The sequence below is a fragment of the Lissotriton helveticus genome, chromosome 10, assembly GCF_964261635.1.
Source record: "Lissotriton helveticus chromosome 10, aLisHel1.1, whole genome shotgun sequence".
In the NCBI taxonomy this organism is placed as follows: Eukaryota; Metazoa; Chordata; class Amphibia; order Caudata; family Salamandridae; genus Lissotriton; species Lissotriton helveticus.
In genome coordinates, this window is record NC_136071.1 from 789346562 (window position 1) to 789372367 (window position 25806).

The following is a 25806-nucleotide window of genomic DNA, read 5'->3' on the forward strand; positions in this document are numbered from 1 at the left end:
ACATTTGCAGGTATTCACAAGCCCCAATCTCAACCTACCAACCCCTGAAAAATGTTAGATATCATGATACTTTCGAGGGCAGAAATAATTTACCTAGCAGGGCGAGAGTAGTAGAGTACATCCTCCGCAGCAAATCTGGGCTAGTTGGAATGATTTACGACATGAATTTACACAGGTTTTTTCCGGAAGGGTGTTCTATCTCAATGGTGACAAAGTATGCATCCTGCCAATGTAATGTCCCCCACCAGATTTCAAAGCAGGTGGGTCTTGAGAGTAACCACGGCAGAGACTACTCTGTTTCCACCATGGTTAGAGCCCTTCGAGGCACCGGTGGAGTAAGGGTGGTCGGACGTTGACCTGAATGTCTGCCAACCAAGTTTAGATGGGCGGACATACAGGTCAATTTTCACTGCACATTACTGCCAGGAAACCCCTGAGAGTATGGGGCAGTAAAAACTGAAAAATGCCTCCCTCGCAATGGGAGATAATTCATATGGTGAGGGGGGATTGTTTTTTATTTTTATTTTTTTAAAACTTTGGTGTATTGTTTTTTAAAAATAAAAAAGTATCTTAGCTGTACGTCACTAACAGGTTTGACGGTGCTATAGGGCAAAGTTGCAACGCATTGACATGAACTGTCTTGATGGCGGTTCTTGTCAATGCATTAAATATCCGCCAGCCAGGCATTTATTAATTTGGATGTCAGAACATCTTCTGGGGTAACAGAGCAAAATACCTAATTTTCCTGGTGGAGGATGTACCAATCGCCAAAAATGTTTGGTGTATTATTACATCACTAGAACCTTATATACTTTTATTATCATTATAAGATGGAGTTTTATCATTTAAAGATGGCATTTAAGGTTATCTATTGTGTACTCTTTCGCCTAACAGATACACAAGTAAATCATAATTGTTCACATTCTTTTTTTTAAATGTGTTTATTCAGTTCTCAAGACAGCACAACAACAAATAGTGCAGCAAAGCATAATCAATTAAATACACATTGTGGATGTGGAACTGGGGGAAGTATGAACATAATTAATACTCAGATATCTGACTTCCAACACACATCTCCTGTGGAAAGCCTACAAAAGCCTAAAGTTACTTTCCAGAAATGTGGCCACTGGTGCCAGAGGGGGTAGGCTATTGTGCTTGTGAAAGTGGCAGTCCAGTTCCAGAGTTAGCCATTTCAGAGACTGCGTCTTTCCTCCCATCCACGGTTGAGCCTATCTTATGACCCAGGGCTGTGCCGTGTCTACCCAATGCAACTAGCATGGTAGTCCAGTACTCTAAAGCCCTTTCTGCATGCTTGTCTGTTTATACCTTCTAGAGTCTGTAGTCCTCCCAGCTGCCCATTCCAATGATTCATTACTAAGAGGAAGGGGTCCCAGCTTAAATGGACAAATGATATGAAAAATGTAAATAATAAAATCACACAGAAAATGAATCCGTCCACACTGTTTTAATCACAATGGGAGTACATATTGCATCTATCACATTTGAACAATCAACACGTGGTTGAACAGTGTCCCAGGGAGGGAGGGGGGGGTTGTGAGATCATGTGAGGACAATGTGACGGGGAAGGAGATTAAGTGACAGAAAAATCAATCAATTGAAAGCATTAAGTAAAAAGAGTTACGTATTATGTACAAGACAAAGGACAAAAAAGTTCAGGTTGTATATCTAAAGGAGTCATACTCCGCAGAGTTCAATTAATGGACAGTTAGGACATGGAGTTGACATTCAAAAACAGGTGGTTGTCGACGTTTCGACCCTCAAAACTGCGCAGGTATTGATACTATCCTTGCAATGGGGTCTTCATCAGGACGTGTAACGGGGCAGGCAACCTATTCAATGTATACAAGTTTCAATTATCATTAATAATTCAGGTTGTGTAGTTATTTCATCAAGTTACAAAGAACGACAGATAGCACACTGATCCATACATGGGCTGATGGTGGAGGGAACCATTGATTAAAAGGGAACAGAGCGTATTACGAGCAATTAGTAGCACCATTTCATGAGAGAGAATTAATTGTGAATATAAATCAATTAAATTGAGGTGTAAGGCTTAACAGGGACATGATGAGTACCCTTATTTCTGAAACGGGAATGACCCATCTAATTGGTAAGCAAGAGCGATTGGAGAAAACGGGTCGCGCGATGGTAAATGTGGCTGGAAAATTACCAACAAGGAGGTCATAAAAAGGGATGAGCCGACATTACCTGTATCATGAATGGTCAGAATTAATTGGGAAGAGACTTGTCGCTGTGTCTGTGAAGGAGCACAAATCATGGGTCACAAAAGCGACTCTTTATCAAATATTATCGGCACAAAATATAGGAGACGAGAGCAGAATCATAATCGGGCATAGTGAGGAGGAGAATGACTCACCCAGTCAATGCGTTCAGGACGCGTTCAACAATAGGGAATCATTAGTTCAGAAGACTCGTGGTCAAACGATGTCTGTCGAGCAGGATAGAAAGGAGCAATTAGTATTGACAGACGGCGGCGGGACATATCTAAATAATGTTAATACAGCGGTCTGTAAAGTGCACTTACCCGGTGCCGAATGAATCTGGCGGTGTACCGATCGAGCTCGCAATGGCGAGTCGAGTTTCCGGATTCATAATGTTGCCATGGGGAATGGGTCACGTGGTGAGACGCACCCACATTGAGGTGGAGGAAGGACTCAGTTTGCGTTCCATGGTAGTCATGGTTACTGAGAAATTCGTCATTGGTTTACAGGAGGGGAGGGAAAAGGAGGAATCTCTCCATTACGTTGCGATTCGTGAGGTTACCAATCGGCTCAATTTCCACAGGATCTGAGGGTATCTATTAAATCACGTGTGGTCACGGAGCTAGGATTTGTCATACATATAAAATTCACATTTCAAGAGAACCGGCTTCAATGTCCACAGGATCTGATGGTATCTATTAAATCACATGTGGTCACAGAGATAGGATTTGTCATACATATAAAATTCACATTTCAAGAGAACCGGCTTCATCGGTGCTAGCATATTGACATGAGATTGAATAGTTTATAATGGTGGCATCAGCTTGTTGGAGTGGCAATGGCCACACGACCTCAATCAATTGTTAAAGACCATATACAATTGATGAAAACCTATATAACGATAACATTACATCCAGTGAAGGCGTACCTCTCACAAGAGGGTATAAGCCAACAAATGCAGCATAAGTTACCAGAATTTACATAGACTCATAAGCACTGTGATGTAACCGCCAAGTTGATGAGACGCACCTCTCAAATGAGGGTATAGGCGTACCTCTCACATGAGGGTATAGGCAAAAAAATGCAGCGTGAGTTAACAGAATTTAGAAAAACTCATAAGCACTATGATGCAACCACAAAGTTGATGAGACGTACCTCTCACATGAGGGTATAGGCCACACCAGTACATTGTATGGTGAATGGACGTTTAAGGCAGAGTGGACAATTGACTAAAGGAGCTATCTTGCTCATTGAGACCAGTTTCAATAGAATCATAGAAAAACATCCATTTTAACTCACGTGTATTTAAGATATTGGAGATGTTACCTCCCCGGGGTCCCAGGAAAGCTTTTTCAATTACCACCCATCTGAAGCTGTCTGGGGGGTGTGATGCTAGTGTGAAATGTTCAACCAGGGGGGCACCCTGTACCTGGCATCTGATTCTACTCATATGCTGTAATTTTCTCACTTTGGCGATTCAGCCCTTCATTTAAATAAAGTCGGTGGGTTGGGGATGGCCCAGTGAATGGCAATATGTCATCGTGCTAGGACTAAGCCGAATTGTGCAAACCTGTATCTCATTTTATTCCCCTTTTTTGGTCTCGCCCTTGCGAATGCGCGCAAAGCGTGTTCTCGCTGCGAGAACTATAGTCGTCGGCTCAGCTTTCAACGAGCCAAAGTGGAGACAAGAGATGGGCACGCGCAGCATTGTAGAATGGGATTTGGTCGCGCGCTTGAGCTTCTACCGTGGACAGCATGGCAGAATCAGGCACACACACACACAGACACACACGTGCGCGCGCACACACACACAAACACACACATCCCCTCCCTCTCTGCCCCCCCACTTCCACTCACCGGGCTCTTTCCGCGTGTCCTTCTCCCTCCGTAGCGGGTCAGTCTCGGCAGCAGGCTCTTCAGACTCCGAGGTCGGCGTGTGTAAAATAATAGTCAGAGACTTGATAGAAGTTGTTGCCTAGCTTTATTCTCATGCATATGTAGTTATATAACAGGTTGTCTTCTTCTGCGATCTTCAGCTTGCGCCGGGACAGCCGATGTGCACGCTCACGGCGATGGCATCTCGTGCGCTCCCACCGTGCTTTCAGTTTCGCGCCCCAGTACACAGTGGGCGGGTTTTAACGACGCTGATCGCAGAGATCCTGACTTTTTTCTATGGGACCGTACTGTGAGCGAGCTTGAATGCTGCACAGCACCAGATAAACCTGACACGGCATTGGATTCCAGCCCAGAGGTCAGCAGAGGACCCAGTACATTTTTACAATGGGACTCATGCTGGTGAGTTGGTTAAAGAGGGCTGGCGTTAGCTTGTTCTTACATGAGGCGGGCACGGGGCAGCTAAAACAGTGACTATGGCAGCCTTTAGAAAGGGCGGTTTATTTATAGGACACTCAAGACACGTGGCCCTTGTCCGCTGGATGCCTGTAACGCGAGTCCGTGGCCTGTACACGAAGCAGGCAGCTAATGGGCCAGATGTGAGTGTTAGCATGGACCCCCAGGTGTGGCGAGAGCCAGCGGCACCCTCTGTGCCCCATCCGTGGGCGCTGTGTCTGCCTTGGCACTGGCCCTGCTCTTGCTTTCCGTGTCGACAATATGCTCACACTTTAGAAATCGCCGCAGGGGTTACGCGGCCGAGGTGTGGAGACGCGGGGGCACACTGCCGCAGATTCATCACACTCACCTCAAACAGTGTCAGTGGGCACAGGCCTCCTAGCGGACGTCATGGTGGGGTGTTTATGTGGGTGATGTAGTCTTGGTTTGATCCAATTAAATTAAGATGCCTGATCGCAATAATTTGTAGGCGGTAGTCCCAGAACTGGAAAAGGCGGCTGTGGTGGGTTAGAGCTGTCATTGCAGTGTCAGAAAGGGCAGTGGGGCTGGCATAGAGTCAGTCAGAGCTCGGGTCTGGTAAAAACCAGCCCTCCCTTCACTTACGTGGGCAGAAAAGAAATGTAGTGTCTGTCGAAGACCTCCAGGCTCATAATCTTACCTTCTGCCTCCCCCATAAACATGCAGAACCCCACCCCCGTCCCACTTTGAAGGATTAAACCCCAGAATAGACCCCACCCTGTCTTCGCGTTCCCTTGATACATGATTCCAGTTCTGGCTTTCCTTTCTCAGTGTCTTTGCTCTGTCATGTGATGTTAATGGCATGTGCATAGCGCACAGTCTGTCCCTGGTTCAGCATCGCAGCGCTTTCAAGTCTTTCCAAGCAGGTGTCAGGGTTTCGTCCCAGACTGGAGTCTATTGTGGCTTGTGAAGTTGTGAAGCCAGCAGTGTAAATGTGTGTGTTGGTTTGTTCAGTGACTCTTTCCACCACAGTGGGTAATATTTGGGTGAAAGACCTAGGTGTTTGATGGGGGAGAGGGGGAGAGCAGACCAGACCACCAGAGTGCACCCCCAAAACGGGCCCAGAGAGCCCCTGCCTCAAGGCTTTAACTTTAGTACCAACCTTTATAAGATTAGGAATGGTTTGATCGAATGAAAAATGACATTATTTGTCCTTGTTCATGTCCCCCTCCCCTCGTTCCTGTTCCCCTACCCCTTTCTGTTCCCCTCTCCCACCCCCTCAGTCCCCTCCGTTTCCAAATATCCCAGCCAGTAATCTCCTACTCCAACTGCTAATCCAGGAGGTGCCTGGCCCCCTGCAGCTCTCTAGTTTGCGCTCCAAGTCTGGAATCCAGTGCAAATCGGTTCATAGAGCAGGACAGCTAGGGAACTAATACGGCCAGCAGGTACTTTTACCTACCTCACTTGGCCCTGCTGCCTCCTACCTATCTGCTCTCCGTGCTATCTCAGGGGTCAACTGTGGACACTGCCAACACTCTAACAGCTGCCATTAATATATAAACAGTGGACACTACCAGCACAGCACAAACTAGGAGCAGCCTGCTACTGTAACCGCACAGCTGTGTCTACCGCAGTGATGAAAAATGAAGTGCTTCCGATAGTGACATCAGTCGCATCCCCCGGTGCACACCTGTGTCTCCTTGATGGTTAGTCAGGGATTCCATCCCAAAAAAATTACAAAACAGTAGTGTTCTTGAAGACTTTTCTGTCATATATTTATTCAGAAAATTCATTTGTTGTCTTTATATGAAATTCATTTCATTTCATGTCGATTTGTTCAGACATCAAAGTTATTCTTCCAATGCATTTCGGGCATTGATTAGCCCTTCATCGGGGAACATGTGCTACAAAGATGAATTCAACAAAAATATTCGTAATTAAACTCAAGTCCTGTTCATAAAAATGTAACGAAAAATCATGGTACTGTTGCTTTATATGCATGCATCTGATTTAAAAAAACTTGTGTTAAGTGTATTCAAATAAAAACGGGTGAAATGGAAGTGCTGAGAGTGAGGCAATAGCCAGTGATTAAGTGGAGAAGTGGAGAAGTGGTGCACACGGATTCGCGTGTACTTACATGTATACGAAGGTATTTAAGTGATCTTAGGAAAACGGTGGCCGATCGCGTTCAACTGACGAGACTGAAACATGAGAGGGTGCTTGTCAAAAATCTAGAACCTCCAAGAAAGTTCATATTGTTACATGCACGGTAAACATACTTACTTCCAAGACGCGTAGCGTCTTCTTGTGCGTCTCACCGGTTCCTGTACGTGTTCAGGATACTCTGTGCTGCTTCCTCAAAAAACAGTGAGGACGCAATACGATTGGTGGCCGAGTTCCGATCACGTGATCTCAAAACATGGTGGAAAGACTAAGTTTCTCGGGTAGAAGAACCCGAACGGGAAAAAAAAAATAAACGAATATGAAACTAGAAATGTGTACCATATATAATGATGATGATAAAAGATGTAAAAAGAGTACGCAAATATGAAAATGTGAAGGAATACACGTGTGTCATGATGTCATATATATAACTAAAGTTGTGTTGTGCCACCCAGGCACTCGTCACCAGCCGACTGGACTACGGGAACTCCTACGCCGGAACCACAGCCAAACTTCAGAAAAGACTCCAGCGCATTCAGAACGTCTCAGCACGACTCATCCTGGACATCCCCCGACACAGCCACATCTCCGGACACCTGAGAGACCTGCACTGGCTCCCCATCAGCAAGAGAATCACGTTCCGACTCCTCACCCACGCACACAAATCTCTCCACAACCAAGGCCCTAGATACCTCAACGTACGCCTGACCTTCTACACTCCAGCCCGCCAGCTATGATCGACCAACCACGCCCTCGCCGCCGTTCCCCGCATCCGAAGAGCCACAACGGGAGGAAGATCCTTCTCCTACCTGGCGGCCAAGACGTGGAACTCCCTCCCCATCCACCTCCTCCTGACCCAAGACCACCTCTCCTTCAGGAAGCAACTCAAGACCTGGCTGTTCGAGCAGTAGCGGACCCCCCCCCCCCCCAAACGCCTTGAGACCCTCCAGGTGAGTAGCGCGCTATACAAATGCCTTGATTGATTGATTGATGTGCCAACACATCGGAACTGAATCAAAAAAACATAGCGCCGTAATAATAATACATTCGATTGATATCACAATTCATAAGTAACAAGCAAATTCAATGCGATCATTTAAACCACCCGGTTTACTCGAGTTCATCAAATAAATCCAATTGTTCTCCCTCTGGAGCAAATGTTTGTTGTTGTCAATGCCTTCTTTTTTTTCTGTTGTCTCCAAAATTAGAAATTGCAGTTGTGATACATTATGATGTTCTTCAGCAAAATGGAGTGCCACTCAAGATTTCAAATTGTGTGTTCTTATATTTGATTTGTGTTCATTGATTCTTGTTTTAATTTTTCTTTCAGTCTTGCCAATGTATACTTTGCCACACCGGCATTTTAGCATATAAATCACATTTGATGTGTCGCAAGTGGTGTTGACTCTTAATTTAATCTAATGACCCTTCATAGGGTGATGTATGATGTTCCCTTTGATAATGTTGTTACAGTTGTCACAATGTAAACAAGGTCTGGTTCCTCTGTATACAATGGATGTTTTGGTTTGTGTTTTTAGTAACTCTCCCAAATTTTTCCCTCTAGTAAAGGCAAAGATTGGAGGTTTGTCGAAAACGGCGTTGAAGTCAGGTTTTGCCTTCAAAATTCCCCAATGGTTTTTAATGATTTTTTAAAATTTTATGCTTGATGTAGAGAATTTCGGCACCATGGTCGTTCTTGCCTCATTGATTTTTGTGCGTGGCTTTAGAAGGTCGTTCCTCTTCATATTATGCACCTTCTGTTTGGCTATCGCTATAATCTCTTTGGGATATCCTCTGTCAACAAACCTCTCTCCCATCTCATCAAGTCTTGTTGTGGCTATGTTGGGGTCTGACGTGATTCTTTTGACTCTCATCATTTGTGAAGAGGAAGATGACGTTTAAGAGCTGCTTGATGAAAGCTGTTGTAATGTAAGGTGTTGTTTCTATCTGTGCTCTTGCGAAATATGTCAGTTTGAATCCCTTCTGGGGACAAAGTGATCAAGACGTCTAGAAATGTGATCGTTTTTTCCGAAATCTCCCATGTAAGCTGGATCCTCTCATCGATCAAATTCAGATTGAGCAAGACTTCTTCCAGTTTATCTTTAGTGTTGGTCCATATGATGAAAATGTCATCAATATATCTAACCAGCATTTTTAAGTTGGATGTCCAGTTTGGATTATTCAAGATGTTGTTATCTTCGTACATTTTCATGAAGTTGTTCGCGTATGCAGGTGCTGCGCAATTTCCCAGTGAGATTCCTACCAATTGCTGGAACCATTGGGTCTCATACTTGAAGTAACTCTGATATAGGGTAAAAACCATCAGTTCCATAAGAAAAGTTTGCATGGGTAAATCATATTCTGTTGTTAGAATGGCTTGTTCCATGGCTTCTAGTCCAGCATCATGTGGAATAGACGTGTAGAGTAACTTCACGTCAGCTGTGCAAAGTATCAGATGTTCATTCTGTGTGATTTCTATCATGTTGAGTTTCATTAGAAAATCAGTTCTATCTTTGATGTAGTTTGTGATCTGTTTAACTGTAGGTTGAAGGTATTTATGTAGAAATTAACCAATGGGTTCATGTAAACTACCTCTTGTAGAAACAATAGGTCTTAATGGCGGGTCTTCCAGATTCTTATGTATTTTTGGCATCATGTAAAGGTAGGACTCTTGGGATTCTGTGTGATTAAATAGTTCTAGGTCCTTTCATTGATGATTCCATTATTTTTAGCTCTTAGGATGATTTCTGTCAGTGTCTTCATATATTCATTGGTAGCATTAGTCTCCAATGGTCCATACGTTGTGGAATCTGTTATGTGGTCAAAGACCTTCTGTTTGTACATGACAGTATTCATTATTACTAGGCCTCCACCTTTATCAGCTTTGACACAAATAATGTCTTTGTTGTTGGCCAACTTTTTTAATGTACTGAGATCTTTGGTGGCGATGTTCTTTCTCGTTGTTTGTTGAACTTTGAGTTTGGCAAGATCTTGTTTCACAAGAGTTTCAAAGAGATCTAAGGTTTTATGGCTCATTGGAGCTATAAAAAGTACTTCTGGGTCCAAGTCCTTTCAGTTGGTCTGGTTCCTGTGAGGTGGGTTTAGGGGTAACGTTGTCGAAAAAATTACGTAATCTCAGTTTACGCATCAATTTAAATAAACTGATCTCCAATTCGAGGGTGTTGGTCTGTGTAGTAGGGACAAAAGATGTCCCTTTTTGTAAAAGTGTGAGTTCTTGAATAGTTAATTTGAAGTCTGAAATGTTAATAACTAGTTGGTTTTTACTGTGTTTTTTTTCTTGTCTTTCAATTTGGATGTCACACTTCTTGTGTTTGGTTGCTCTTTGTGCCCTCCTGGGTCGTCTGTTGGGTCGGGGCCTTGTTCTAAAAAAGCCACACTACTGGTTTCTGTGGAAGTTGATGGTGCTCCCTCGCTGCTTGTAGTTGCTTGTTTATTGTGCGGTTGTCGTCTGTTGGCTGGAGGTCTATTGGAGGCATCACTCCCTGATGAGGAGGTATCGGTATGTTGCGACTGGGGACGGTTCCTTCTCCTTTGGGCATATACCTCTGCCCAGGTGTAAACCTCTCCTAATTTATAGTCGAGGGTGTCTCGTCTGAATTTTCTAATCTTTCGTTCATTTATGTCTTGTATGTGTTTGGTGATTTGTTCGTTGACATCCTTAAGTACTGTTGCTAATTCTTCAGCGGACATCATCCCTGTAAGTTCCTCTGTAATCTCTTCCATCTCTCTAGTCAATTCATTCAATATTCATGAGAGTTCTTCTATAATTAGCAGAATCAGATCCAATGAGCATTTGTTTAAGATGGCATACCATCGTTCTTGGAATTTCTTAGAGTTCTTACATAACCATGGTTTAAGAGCAATCCGTAATCCCCTCGGGATGCGCTGTACTCTGTGATATTTGATTCATATACTGGCGTGCAGTTTTTGGTTAACTTGTCTTTTCGATAGGTATAATAATTGTTTCAAGTTTTGTTCTTTGGTCCTGTAAATTCATCTACCGCAGTGATAACACATTGCAAGCTGCATTAATAATGGACACTAACAGCACTACACGTTCACTGACAGCTGCCATTCCATATTGGGTGGGCACAAGTATCCGCTTGCTACACCGTAATATGTACTCATTAGCCTGGCATATTTCTTTGTGACTAGGTTGCTGCAGGTTGGCGTCTGCATTTTTTCCTAAATAGTTCTCATATGTACAATTAATAAGGCCGAGTGTTTTAAGTGCTTCGTTCCGGTTACACCAGTCTCTTAAAGTTTGCAATGCAATAGGTCTCGCATTTAAGCTATTAGCATTGTAAATGAAAATGCCTTTTCTTTATGTTTTAAAAACCAAATACATAAATAAAAGGCATTGCCATTTACAAGGCCAATAGCTCAAACTTGCGTAAATGCGAGACCTTATGCATTGCAAATGCTTGTTTGGAAGTTGCAGTAGCCCTAACAGACATTGGCGGGGGTAAGTTCCATCGCCACTTTCCTTACTTTACCTACCTCCTTTTGTAGCACAGCCCAAACGCTTGCAAATGCACACATTTTCATGCAATGTGAGCGAACTCTGGTTGGGACTCACTCTCACTGCACCCGAAATAGTTCTGCTGGGTGCGACGGGTAGGCCCTGTGCAAGCGCTTTGGAGTCATATATGCCCAATAAAAAGAAAGTAAATTAGCACCAATTTAAATCGGGCATTGCTGGCTACTTCCTGTACCTGTGCAAGAGCTCTATTCCACTCTCCATCTGTAAGCGGGGATGCCAGCTCCCTGTTCTAGGTGGCACTTATTTTCACTGTTTTCAACCGCCTATAATTTTTGTAAGGCTGCATTCAGCTGGGAGACGATGTCCTTGAAGGAGGATTTAAAATCTCCTGCAGCACGTGCAACTACTCTGGCTCTTCTGGGACGGAGGTCCATAATTTACGGGCTGTGTTTGATTTGCTCACATATTGTAGAAATTGCCTCCGATCGACGCAACAGTGTTTCAACCTCGTCCTCCGAGATGAAAGTTCCATTTAGAAATAGATCATCGGCATTCTGGCAACCTCCCTCAAGCCATCCTGTGACAGCCATGGAGCCACGGATGTGTATGAAGGGCCGTAGCCACCGGGCCTGAAGAAGTTTAGCATAGGGCACTCCTTTCAAAACCTTCCTAACTGCTGTTTCCCACACCTGGGCCACCTAATGAATAATAAACCATCCGCACTGGTATTCTTCCACCGCACAGTAGCAACTTGGGAAGTTGGGTACCTCAGTGGACCCAGACAGTATTTCTATCTCCCAATTAGGTCCGTCGCCGCCACACATTGCAGCATATTGTAAGAGACCTGCTAAATAATACAGCAGAAGATCCCAGAGCCCATGTCCACTGCAGCTGAGATCCAATTTCGGGATCTACAGTCAGACTCCACTCCTCCTACCCGCTCAGATCAGACTAACCAACAATGTGTCGAGCTGTCTAAACAACGGCAGCACACAGAACAAGTTCTGCATCATATAAAGACAGCGAGGCAACAGGACCATTTCTGCCACCCTTCCCATTGCCAACAGGGGCAATTTGGTCCAGAAACGTACCACGGCTATTTAACCTTCCATTCCCATATTTAACTTGTATTGGAGACGGCCTTCGTGGGTTATCTGCAGGCCCAAATAGCTGAAATTCTGGTTTACCCAAGGAGGGCCCACCACCGGTAGGGCTTATTCATTCCAGTCTGCCAGGGGGAACAGTACAGTTTTGTGTCGGTTAACGCAAAGCCCTGATACTTCGCCAAAGTATGTCATCAGCTGCAAGAGGAGAGCCACCGAGTGCACTGGGTCCCGCACAAAAATCCATGTGTTGCCTGCATACAAGGACACACCAAGAGTCTTGTTGCCCACCTGTATGCACCAGCTCTGCATCTTAACCCGAAGATATGCCGCCAGCGGCTCTATAGCTAGGGCGAACAGAAGGGTCAACAAGGGGGATCCCTGTAGCGTACCTCACTTAATGAGATAGGCATCAGACACTTTGGTACCCACTCGCAACCACGCCCTATGCGCTGTGTATAGAAAATGCACTTATGCCAGGAATCCAGCTCCCAGTCCCATTTGTTTAAGGACCTCCCAGAGATACATCCAGGACCTGCTTAACAGAAGCCTTCTCTATATCGCGGGCTATTAGGGCTGCGTTGACGTCTGTGGTTCTAGGTTTGTGCGTTATATGCAACAGGCATCGTAAATTCATATGTGTTCCCCTTCCCGGCATAAAGCTACACTGATCATCTCAAACTAAGTGTGTAACAACCCATCTCAACCACAGAGCCTGGACCTTGGCAAGCAGTTTTATACCAACATTCAGTATTCATAGTGGTCTGTATACTCACGGATCAGTAGGGTCCCTGCCCAGTTTGTGGAACATAATTGTGATGGCTTCCCACATATGTGGTGGGAGTTCCTTAGCCCCTCGGGCATCCAGCAAAGTTTTGAGCAGTGCTGGGAGTAAGGCAGTGGAATTTGAATGATAATATTCAACCCGGATATCATCTGGTCCCGGAGATTTTTCTCTAGCCATGTCTCGGAGGGCCCCCCCCAGTTCCTCCAGTGTTATAATTTCTCCAACTCCCTCCACCTAATTCTGTCAAGCAAGGCTCGGCTCCTGTGCCAACAACACCTTGATTCAGGGGTCTCCCTTGCCTGTTCAAAACGTATACACTTGAGCAAGATGGTTGGGTAGTAATTGGGTGATCATCACCTGACCAATGACTGCTGAGTCATTAGGCCAATATAGGGCAAAAATAAGTGGTGGGGGTCGTTCTCTTTTGAGCAGCTATGCCAGCATGCGGCCAGATCGATCACCCTTTCTATGTAGGTGCTTTCTATAATCTTGCTGAACGTAGCAGTCCAGCCCCTCCCAGACGGCTGCTACCTTTCTATGCACCTCTGCCAGTGCTTCATCCCTCATCTTTCTCAGGGCCCACCGCTGCAATCTCGCAACGTTCTCTTCACCATCACCCAATTCTCTTGGTAACCTTTTTCTATGGCCTTAAGTCTCTGATATCTACCTTTAATACCTTTAATACACCCCACTCCACGGCCCGTGTCCAGGCATTATTCCAATTAGTAGCAAAGAAGTCTTGGAGGGTTCCTGCCATATCAATAGTGTACTCTGGGTCCCTCTGTGCTTCGGGTCTAAAGCCCCATAAAGAAATAGTGGGCCTGTGTCCTCTAATAACACGTTCCAGTAACAAGGGGGCGTCGACGTTTAGGAACCTCACCTGATAGTCAACCTACAATACATTAAGGTTCTCTTTATTAGTAAGTGTAATGGTTAGCGTCCTGTCATTACAGGACCACCGCACTTCACTCGCAGGCCAGGCGTGGCCTGCGGGAACTGAATAAAAGGACGCGCCCGCTCAGGGATGGAACTTCCGACAGTGACCAGTTGTGTGAGGTGTGTTATTTGGCCCAGCGCCTGCTCCCGCGTATCCTGGACCCACTCAATGTCACCGCGGGCCCCCCAGCACAATGGCGACGAGGAGGGCTGTGACCCTTGCTTGCAACCCTTTGCCGCCTGTTCGCCTGCTGCAACTGGGCGCGCTGAACTCCGGTCGGGGCTGCAGTGCCACGGACCGCACTACAATGCGCACACATGCGCACAACGTTCCCTGGGTGAATGCGGCCTGCAGCGCTAAAGGATTCCAACCCATCATGTCCCTATAGACACCACTGCGCACCCGCCTGCCTCATCTTCTACGGCACGCTCACTGCAGTTAGGCCACACCCAGGCCCAAGACCACTCCTGCACACAAGGCCTACACACGTGCTGCTATCGCACACTCAGCCTAACACGCTGCATCTCCAAGTGCCCAAAGAAGAAGGAAAAAAAAATAACCTTTCTACCTGCTGGACCCACACATGGAATTGCCTGTCATCACTCTGCTCAGCTGTCTGGCATTTTCTCGCTGCTCCTCTATATTGCAGCCCCCGCTGCCCGGCCCACCAGCGTGGAGCACGTGGTCTGATCCTCGTCAACCCGGCACCTCTCGCCTGTGACCGCCATGGTGGATGACGCTCAAGCTGCGGCACCAGCCCACCCCCCTTCCAACACGCAGCCTCTGGGGTGTTACCTATGTTTAGCGAACTGGAGGATCCAGCCACAGCGTCCCCCAGATGGAAAATATGGATAGAGCGCCTCAACAATTATTTTGTCGCCACCCGTGAGACCGATGACACAGTGAAGAGGTCGTTACTGCTGCACTATGGGGGGGATGGGATTTTTAAACTTTTTAAACTCCTACTGAACACAGGAGCAGCCACGGACTACACTGTTGTGGTGACCGCGCTAGACACCCATTTTGGCCCCCAACTGAACCCTGATTTTGAACTATTCAAGCTGCGTCAAGCCCACCAGAGGGAAGGGAAGTCCATGGACACGTTTTACGCCGGTTACGCGAACTCGCCAGCACGTGAACCGAGGATGACCAACCAAAGGAGATCAGAGCGCAGCTAATCCAAGGATGCAGGGACAAGACGCTGAGAGGTCTCATCTTACGACAACCGAAGATCGCACTCGAAGACATGTTGATACTGGCGAGGTCGCATGACCTGTCGGCGGCCAGGGCGAACGAGATGGACCAAGCGCTCATCAAGCCCCAAGGACGGTCTGACACCATCAAAATGGAGTGGGCAGATGCCCTCAGAACCAAACCGAAGGGAGATTCTTTCAGGAAGCCAAAGCCTGAGACATGAAATGAAATGAATGAATGAAATGAAATGTAATTGGATTTGTATAGCGCTTAGCTACCCTGAGGCCTCCTAGTGCTTAAGGAGCGGAGAGACAGAGTGGCAAGTAGTGCTAGTGTGAGGTGCTGAAAAGATGAGTTTTGAGACATTTTCGGTATGCCAGCAAGCTAGGTTCCCCTCGGAGAGTGGGGGGGGGAAAGAATTCCAGACATTGGAGGCATTCAGGGAGAAAGAGCATCCACCCCATCTGGATTTGCGTACTTTCATAGCGGTGGCAAGAAACGCAGAGCTGGAACGGAGACTCCTAGGGTGTTGATAGGGAGTGGCCAAGGACTGAAGGATGCCTGGGCCTGATTTCCACATAGCTTTATGGGCCAGCCACATGGCCTTAAAATGTATCCTGGCCCGGATAGGAAGCCAGTGAAGGTTACTCAAGGCAGGTTTCGCTGTTTGTCTCCGGGGGATCTGGAGCAGTAGGCGAGCAGCACAATTCTGGATTACTTGTAGCCTCTGGATTGTGGACTGAGGGGTGCCCAGATACAGTGTGTTCCCGTAGTCCAGGCGGGACAGTATGAGGGCTTGTACCATAATCCTCCTTGCCTGGAAAGGGAGCAGGGGAAGGATCTTTCTTAGCATTCTCATTAGGCCAAAACAGGTAGCAGAGAGCTTAGGGGCCAGATGTAGGAAGGGTGTTACTGGTCGGTAACGGCCGAAATCGGCCGATACCGACCGGTAATAGGCTTTTGTGATGTAGGGGGGCAATTTACAGATTCAGTAAATACAGAATCGGTATTTACCAATTCGGTATTTACCGAATCATCATTTACTGATTCGGTATTTACCGAATCAGTAAATGACATGTAGGAAGCACTTTAAACAGTGCTCATGTGCTTTAAGGATTCGTTATTTACCACCAACTATTAGTTGGTGGTAAATAAGGAATACCTTTGAAAATGCAAATCAATGCATTTTCAACTGTGCCATGTGGCAGACATACATGCCCTTATGGCATGTATGTGTGCAACATGTGCACACAAGCACTATTCAGGGGTGCAACAGGGTGTCAATGTGACTCCCTGCCACCCTTGAAGCTTTCACTCATTTACCGAATCGGTATTTACCGATTCGGTAATTGACAATAATTCCTATGGGCCTCCAGGCCCATAGGAATGAATGGCAATTACCGAATCGGTAAATACCGATTCGGTAATTACCGAATCTAATTTTTACCGATTTTTTATCTACATAGCATTTACCGATTCGAAAATACAGAATCGGTAAAATTCTGTATTTTCGAATCTGTAAATTTCAATTACCTACATCTAGCCCTTAGTGGCTTGGTAATTAAAACAGAGGGAACTGTCCAGCCACACACCTAGGCTCTTAATCTGCAGCTTTGGGAAGGGCATGGGGCCAAGACAGGTCGTCCAAGTAAGTGTCGGGTGGGAGATGGAGATTTGCCCAGAAACATCAGTTCGGTCTCGTGCCCATTTAGCCTGAGGTTGGAAAGGTCCATCCATTTGGCTACCACCTCTCGGCAAGCACCAAGAGCGCCAGATGATCCCTCAGGGTGGTTGAGTGCCACCACCAGTTGGGTATCATCTGCGTAGGTAATGATCTTTATGCCGGATGTAAGGACTATTTCTGCCAATGGGGCCATATAGGTGTTAAAGAGCGTGGGGCTCAGGGATGTACCCTGGGGGACTCCACAGCTAAGAGGCCACCAGTTTGATGACACAGTTCCCTCAAAGACTTGAAAGAACCGATCATTTAGGAAGGATTGGAACTATGTAAGTGCCATATTTATCACTCCCAAGTTTTTTAGTCGCTCAAGCAGGATATTATGATCAACAGTGTCAAAGGCGGCACTGAGATCTAAAATAATGATATCTGCTGAGCTGCCCTGGTCCAGAAGTCTCCTTGCCCCTCCTTTACCGCCAGAAGGGCCGTCGCGGTCCCTAGTTGTGGAAGGTATCCTGTTTGGTTGACATGAAGCAGGTTGTTGGATTCCAAATGCTGTACAAGAGTGGATTTTGTATGTCTCTCCAGCAACTTGCTCAGCCAAGGAAGGAGAGAGATGGGACGGTAATTGGCCAAATCGGAGTGATCTAGATTGGGTTTTTTCAAAAGGGCCCTCACTGTGCACCTTTCCATGCCAGGGGCATCATGCCGGAGGTGATAGAAGAGTTTAGAGCATCTAAGATGACTGGGCGAATTGGTGACTAATGAGAGGTACTGTGGGGGAGCAGGGTCCATGGGGGAGCCAGAGGTTACCCTGGAGGTGAGTGTATCCAGGGAATCTGCGTCTAACAAAGGGAGTTCTCCTAGAGAGTACTGTAATTCAGGGTGTGTACTTCTAGTGCTGAGATAAGTGGGCTCAGGCTGGTGGGGGGGGGGGAGGAAGGCTGGCAGATCAGCTGGATTTTTGGGTGGAAGTATTCTGCTAGGTTGTTGCACCAATCTGGGGCTTCCTCCGTTTTGGGAGGTTTATGCTGCACAGTGGAGAGGGATTTAACGATGAGAAAGATCTCTTTAGGAGAGTTAGCAGCTGCATTGATTCTCTCCTCATAGATATTGGTTTGGGCGGTTTTGATCTCTGCCTTGTACCTCCTAATTGCCTGTCTATAATCCTGTTTCCTTTCTTCTTGAAAGTTCTGTCTCCATCTCCTTTCAAGTTTCCTGCAGGTCTGTTTAAGCTCCCTCAATTTAGGGGAGAACCAAGGTGATGATTTTTGCTTGAATCTCTTATGAAAAGTTTTTTTTTTGGAATTATAGTGTCCATGAGTTAAAGTCATTGTTTGCCATCTCAAGGTTAGGGTCACTATGGGGTCTGGTGGTGTCGAGGACATCAGTCCATTGGCTAATGGAAAGATTTGACCATATCCTATCCAGTGTCGATGTAGTGTTCTGAAGAGGAGAGGGGGCAAGAGTCTCCCAGACCAGGGGAATAAGCGAGTGATCAGTCCAAGGGAGGGAGATGAGAGTGGCAACCAAGAGATTCTGATCATTACTAAACACTGGGTCGAGGAGATGGCCCTTGTCAGGTGTGGGGGCAAAGCCTTACTGCTTAATTTGAAGTGCTGAGAGGCTGATTGATAACTGTTAGGAGAAGGGCCAGCTTCCACGGGAGCGAAGAAGAATCCCTCCACCTCCAGGACACAGAAGCAAGAATGCGATATAAGATTATAAAACACTCCTGTCTACTGTCTCCTAAAAGTATGAGGGAATTTACCCAAGGAGTGTCCACCACTCTCCTCATACGTGGGGTAACGAATAACAGAAGGCGTCTCAGGGGATGGTCCAGGCTAGGAAACAAAAGCAAGTTATAAACAGTAACAATCCTCACTGTTATTCTGTTTAAACAGAAGAAAACATTGACATGTGTGATTAATTATTGTTCTTACCCCAACTGTAGGTCGGGCGAGCTTCATCGATGAGTTCAGGTAACAGGGAGGGGGCTAGTAGAACTCACGAAGGAGTCACCACACCTCAGACGCCAACAAAAAGCATGAAGGAAGGTGAGGTGCACCGACCGGCTGCAAGGGGGGGCAAGTGCAGCGGAGCAGTACAACCATTCAACAAACACAACCAAAACAATACTGAAAAGGAGTGAGGGGCACCGACCGGCTGTACAGGGGGCAAGTACAGCGGGGCAGAACCCTCTCAGGAGGTGAGACACCCGGCCCCTTGTAAGACAGGGCGGAGCGCTCACTCTCAATAGGAATGACCCAAAAGAATGGTACAAGCCAAGGAGGTAATGCCGCCACCAAGAAAGAAGTGAATAAATGCAGTGAACTGCCGACGCCCGCAAAATGCGTGAGCTTTGGTAGGGGCGTCGCGTTCACCGGTTCGCGGAGCGGCGAAGAAATGCCGAGGACCGGCAGGCATACACACACCACTCCAAGAGTAGGAAATATCAGGGACAAGGGGCAGCAACAAGATTTCAGCGTAAGGATCCTCAAGGAACCACCAGAGAGTCCTCGAGACGCCAGCAAACACACGAGCAGGAACCAGGAAGTGGAGAGGGGGCGTGGTCACGAAGGAGTAAGCCAAGCAACGGCTGTAGTTCGCTGCTCCTCCTTATTCCCATTAGGGAAGGTCTGTAAATTACAGGCTCACAAGATAAGGGGCCACAATAAAGTGTCAGACCATATCAATCACACAAGTCAAGGCTATTGATTCCTAACAGTACCCCTCCTTAAAGACCTATTCACTGGACCAGGTTTCGAGGGGTGCAGTCTGTGAAACTGTCGGATCAGTCGAACTGCATGTATATTTTCAGCAGGTTCCCATGATCTTTCTTCTGGGGGATATCCCACCCAATCTATGAAGTACTGGAGTTTACCTCGGAATCTTCTGGAATCCAAAATTTTGCGTACTTCATATTCTGTTTCCCCGTCTATCTGCACTGGAGGGGGAGGGATTTCAGGGACAATGGAAGGTATGTATTTCTTAATCAAGGAGCTGTGGAACACGGGATGGATTTTCATGCACGGGGTAGATGAAGTTTCAATGTGACAGGGGTTATTATTTTCTCTATTGGGAAAGGCCCTATGAATCTAGGTTGGAATTTTTTCGACCCTTCCATTCTGAGGTTTTTTGTGGACAGCCACACTTTCTCTCCTATCGTGTACACAGGCTCTGTTCTACGATGCTTATCGGCTTGTTTCTTCATTGCTTCTTTAGCCTTTTCTAGCTCTGTTTTTGCTGATTCCCATATGTCCTGGATGTGGGCATGGTGTTCTTCTAATGCGGGCACTGAAATGTCATCGGGGGGTAACACAATGGGGAGCATTCTAGGGTGTTGGGCATGTACAAAGAAAAAGGGAGAGACCTTGGTGGCTGAGTAGCTGGAATTATTGTATGCAAATTCAGCTAAAGGAAGTGCTTGAACCCAAGTAGAAGGAATAGTTGTTAATAAACAACGCAGGAATTGTTCTAAGGTTTGGTTAGTTCTTTCAGTTTGCCCATCTGTTTGGGGGTGATAAGCGGTAGAAAGCCTGTGATCAATACCCAACACCGCACACATACCTCTCCAGAACTTAGAGACGAACTGGGGACCTCTGTCTGAGATAATAACTGTGGGTAACCCATGTAATTTCACCACCGTGTCCAAAAAAACAGCCGCTAGTTCTTTAGAGGAAGGTACTTTCTTTAGAGGAATGAAATGACCCATCTTGGACAACAGATCCACTACTACATAAACAGTAGTATAGCCCTGACAAGGGGGTAAATCTGTCATGAAATCCATACTAATAGTATGCCAGGGTGCAGGGGGTATGGCTATATGCTTTAGTAGCCCTGTGGGTGCACAATGTGAAGCCTTTTGGCGGGCACATATCGCACACGAGTGTACATAGTCCAAGACGTCTTGAGACAAAGATTCCGACCAAAACCATCTGTGGTATAGGTCAATAGTCTTACGCCCACCTGGATGTCCTGCCAAAGGGCTACTATGACACCATGCTATGATTTTTAGTCTCAATGGAGAGGCAGGCACAAACATCTTATTGTCGTGATAATATAACCCTTCTTTGATGGTGTGTAGGGGATGGTGTAACCACTCATCTGATGGGATATCTACGAGTAGGCCCTTGAGTTCCTCAAGAAGAGTGTGGTCCTTTTCCCCCACCCCAAGGATCTTGTTTTCAGGGATTATAGGAAGTGGTTGTTCTCTGTAGGTGCTTTTTTCCTGTCCAAGACGTGACAACGCATCAGCTTTTCCTTGTTGTGTACCAGGCCGATAAGTAATCACAAAATCATATTCGCTGAAGAACAACAACCACCTCATTTGTCTTGGCGTGAGTGCTCTGGCAGACTTAAAGAACTGAAGGTTTTTATGGTCAGAATAAATGGTAACCACATGGGGAGACCCTAACAAATGATGTCTCCATTCTTGGAAGGATAACTTGATGGCCAACAGTTCTCGCTCCCCTATGGTATAGTTTCTTTCCGCAGGTAGTAATGTTTTGGAGAAATAAGCTATGGGATGCATTTGACCGGTATCAGTATCTCGTTGGGAAAGGATACCCCCTACTGCATATTGAGAGGCATCAGCCTCCACATAAAAAGGTTGAGTATTGTCAGCGTGCTGAAGAATAGGAGCTGAAGTGAACTTTTCTTTTAAGACACAAAACGCTTGTTCTGCCTCGAGTGTCCATACAAAAGGCACCCCTTTTTTCAAGAGCTTTGTGATTGGGGAAATAGTTTCAGAAAAACGGTCAATGAATCGCCGATAGAAATTGGCGAATCCTAGAAAGGATTGTATTTCCTTGACTGAAGTGGGACTTTTCCATTGCACCAAAGCCTCTACTTTCTTGGGATCCATCTGCAGGCCACTAGGTTTAATGGTGAAACCCAAGAAGTCTACTTCTGTAGTGTGGAAAATGCTTTTATCCAATTTGGCGAATAACTGATTCTCCTGCAACTTGTGTAGTATTTTTTGGACATGCTCAACATGATCGGTTTCATTTTGTGAGAAAATAAGAATATCATCGATATAGACGATTACAAAAATATCGATATACTCTCTCAAGATATCATTAATGGAGTATTGAAATGCCGCCGGGGCATTGCATAATCCGAACGGCATGACGCAATACTCATAGAGTCCGAATTTGGTGCGAAAGGAAGTTTTCCATTCGTCTCCCTGTTTTATCCGGATCAAATGGTAAGCACCCCTTAGGTCTATTTTCGTAAATATCTTTGCTCCTTTCATCTGGTCGAGGAGGACAGGAATCAGAGGAAGAGGGTATTTGTTTTTTATTGTTATTTTATTCAAGGCTCTATAGTCCAGGCAAGCCCTGAGCCCTCCTTCCTTTTTATCGATAAAAAACAAAGGGGAAGACACAGGTGAAGTGGAATGTCTGATGAATCCTTTGGCAAGCATTTCATCTAGGTAGTTTTTTAGGTAGTCGTTTTCTGAGGGAGTCAAGGCATAAATACGACTACAGGGTAAGTCTGCGCCGGGTATTAGGTCAATCCTGCAATCATAACTCCTGTGTGGAGGCAATTTGGTAGCTTCCTGTTCACTAAAGACATTGGCAAACTCTGAATACTGTTCAGGCAAACACAAGTCTACCCCTGATTGCACTGCACAAAATAACGGTAATTCTGGTTCTCTGGTTTCCTGGTAACAGTGTTTTCTACAGAAGGGAGAACTCAAGGTAACGGTTCTCTTCACCCAGTCTATAGCGGGGTTATGAGTCTGTAACCATGGTACTCCCAAGATAACACCGAAATTGGGAGCATCAATCAGATCAAATATAAGGCTCTCCGAGTGACCATTATTGAAAACGATAATCAATGGTGGGGTTTGATAACTGATCATTCCCGAAGATAACTCATATCCATCTACTGCCCAAATGGATTCAGGCTGGGGTTTAGTGATAAAAGTAAGACCCAATTGTTTAGCTAGTTGGATGTCAAAAAAATTCCCTGTAGCTCCGAAGTCTAAAAGAACAGACATTGTATATTGTCTTTTGTTCAAATAAGTGAGAGTAATGGGTACAGTGAAGTGTTTTACCACTAGTACCTGTCTGGAGGAGATCTGTGGAGGTGTTGAGCTTGAGGAATCGACCTCTTTGTTCCTCAAGCTTTCGAGTTTTCCGAACTAGAAAGACTGCTAACGGATTGCTTTGGTGTTTTAGGGCGCACTGGACACTCTCTAGCGTAATGCCCTCCTTTTCCACAGTAAAGACAAAGATTCAATTTCCTTCTCTTCTCTTTTTCTTCTGTGGATAGAGGCCCGCGGAGTCCCCCTATTTGCATGGGTTCTGGGGCGTCTTTAAGTAGGGGTTTCTCAGTTCTGTGGAAGACCATTCTGGGTACAACATTACGATTCCGTTCTCCTTTTCTCTCGTGCAACCGATGGTCTAACTTCAATACCAGGTCAATAAAGGAGGCACAGTCATCTGGGGGGTTCACTATCTGGGAGAGTAAGTCCTTTATTTCATCACATAATCCCCGGTAAAACAAGGAGGTTCGTTTGTCTTCGGGCCAGTGGGTTTCTGCTACCAAGCGGTTGAAATTAGTTATATAGGAGAGTAGATCCTTAGAACCTTGTTTGAGATTAAGTAGCTCAGTGTCACTAGCTTGCATATATGAATGCTTAGCAAAAAAGACTCCTCATTTTGTCCTTAAACAGATCAAGATCATACAACAAGGGGTCGTTATTCTGCACTAGAGGTACGGCCCATTCTGCTGCATTCCCTGCAAGATAGGAAATGATAAAAGCCACTTTGGCCGAATCGTCTGGAAAGGAGGCAGCTTTGCATAGGAACTGTAGTTGGCATTGATTCATAAAGACATCGAATTTAGTGCTATCCCCTGTGAATCTCTCGGGCATTGCTAGGGGTACAGGGTTAGGGGTGTGTACCGTGACTTGAACAGGGGAAACAGTGGGATCAGTGCTAGCTCTTGTGTCTTGTTCTGTTGGTGCAAGTGTAAATCTGGCAGGCTGGATATAACTTTTGCATGCTTTAGGGATAGTGCCTGTTCTCAACTGATGAACTTCTGCTACTAATCTCTGATTTTCTGTTCCTAATCTGCCTACTTCAGTCTGAAGGGCCACTAAAGCCGCCGTTAAATCCTCCATAGTAAGGGTCTGGGGTGCAGGGCCCGTAGCCTCCATAGAAGTGTCAGGATTCATCCTCGCTCAGGGGAAGGATAATTCGTGGGCTTGGCTTTCTGTTAGGAGAAGGGCCAGCTTCCACGGGAGCGAAGAAGAATCCCTCCACCTCCAGGACACAGAAGCAAGAATGCGATATAAGAATATAAAACACTCCTGTCTACTGTCTCCTAAAAGTATGAGGGAATTTACCCAAGGAGTGTCCACCACTCTCCTCATACGTGGGGTAACGAATAACAGAAGGCGTCTCAGGGGATGGACCAGGCTAGGAAACAAAAGCAAGTTATAAACAGTAACAATCCTCACTGTTATTCTGTTTAAACAGAAGAAAACATTGACATGTGTGATTAATTATTGTTCTTACCCCAACTGTAGGTCGGGCGAGCTTCATCGATGAGTTCAGGTAACAGGGAGGGGGCTAGTAGAACTCACGAAGGACTCACCACACCTCAGACGCCAACAAAAAGCATGAAGGAAGGTGAGGTGCACCGACCGGCTGCAAGGGGGGGGGCAAGTGCAGCGGAGCAGTACAACCATTCAACAAACACAACCAAAACAATACTGAAAAGGAGTGAGGGGCACCGACCGGCTGCACAGGGGGCAAGTACAGCGGAGCAGAACCCTCTCAGGAGGTGAGACACCCGGCCCCTTGTAAGACAGGGCGGAGCGCTCACTCTCAATAGGAATGACCCAAAAGAATGGTACAAGCCAAGGAGGTAATGCCGCCACAAAGAAAGAAGTGAATGAATGCAGTGAACTGCCGACGCCCGCAAAATGCGTGAGCTTTGGTAGGGGCGTCGCGTTCACCGGTTCGCGGAGCGGCGAAGAAATGCCGAGGACCGGCAGGCATACACACACCACTCCAAGAGTAGGAAATATCAGGGACAAGGGGCAGCAACAAGATTTCAGCGTAAGGATCCTCAAGGAACCACCAGAGAGTCCTCGAGACGCCAGCAAACATACGAGCAGGAACCAGGAAGTGGAGAGGGGGCGTGGTCACGAAGGAGTAAGCCAAGCAACGGCTGTAGTTCGCTGCTCCTCCTTATTCCCATTAGGGAAGGTCTGTAAATTACAGGCTCACAAGATAAGGGGCCACAATAAAGTGTCAGACCATATCAATCACACAAGTCAAGGCTATTGATTCCTAACAATAACTCATTGGCCAGGTGGTTAGATTGGTCATCCATGTGGATGTTAAGATCCCCTAGTATTGTGAAATTAGGTGGAGTTAGGGCTAAATTGGCAACAAGTATGGGGTGTGCATTAAGGAATTGGCTCTGGGACCTGGGGGTCGATAGAACAGTAAGCCGGAGAAGGTGCTGGTAGGAGAGAATTCTAGAGAGAAATTCATGCACTCGCAATCTGGTGGCCCGTCCGTGGAAGACCGGCAACTGAAGTTGTCTTTAAATATTTTAGCTAGTCTCCCACCCCTTCCAGTCTACTCTTTGTATTAAATAGCCAGGTGGCAGGGTTTGAATAATGACTAGGTCAACTTTGTCTTGTAACCAGGTTTCGATCAGGAATAAGAGATCTGGTTTAAGGTCAGCTAGTAGGAGTATGAGTTCAGTTGAATGCCTAGGAAGGGAGCGACAGTTCAGGAGGAATAATTTGAGGGGGTACCAAGTAACGGAGCTTCCTTACTGTGGGGTTGAAGCTTATAGGTACAGTGGGAGCAGCAGGAAGGGCTGTTAGCAATGTTCATTGAGTGTAAGGTAAACCGTT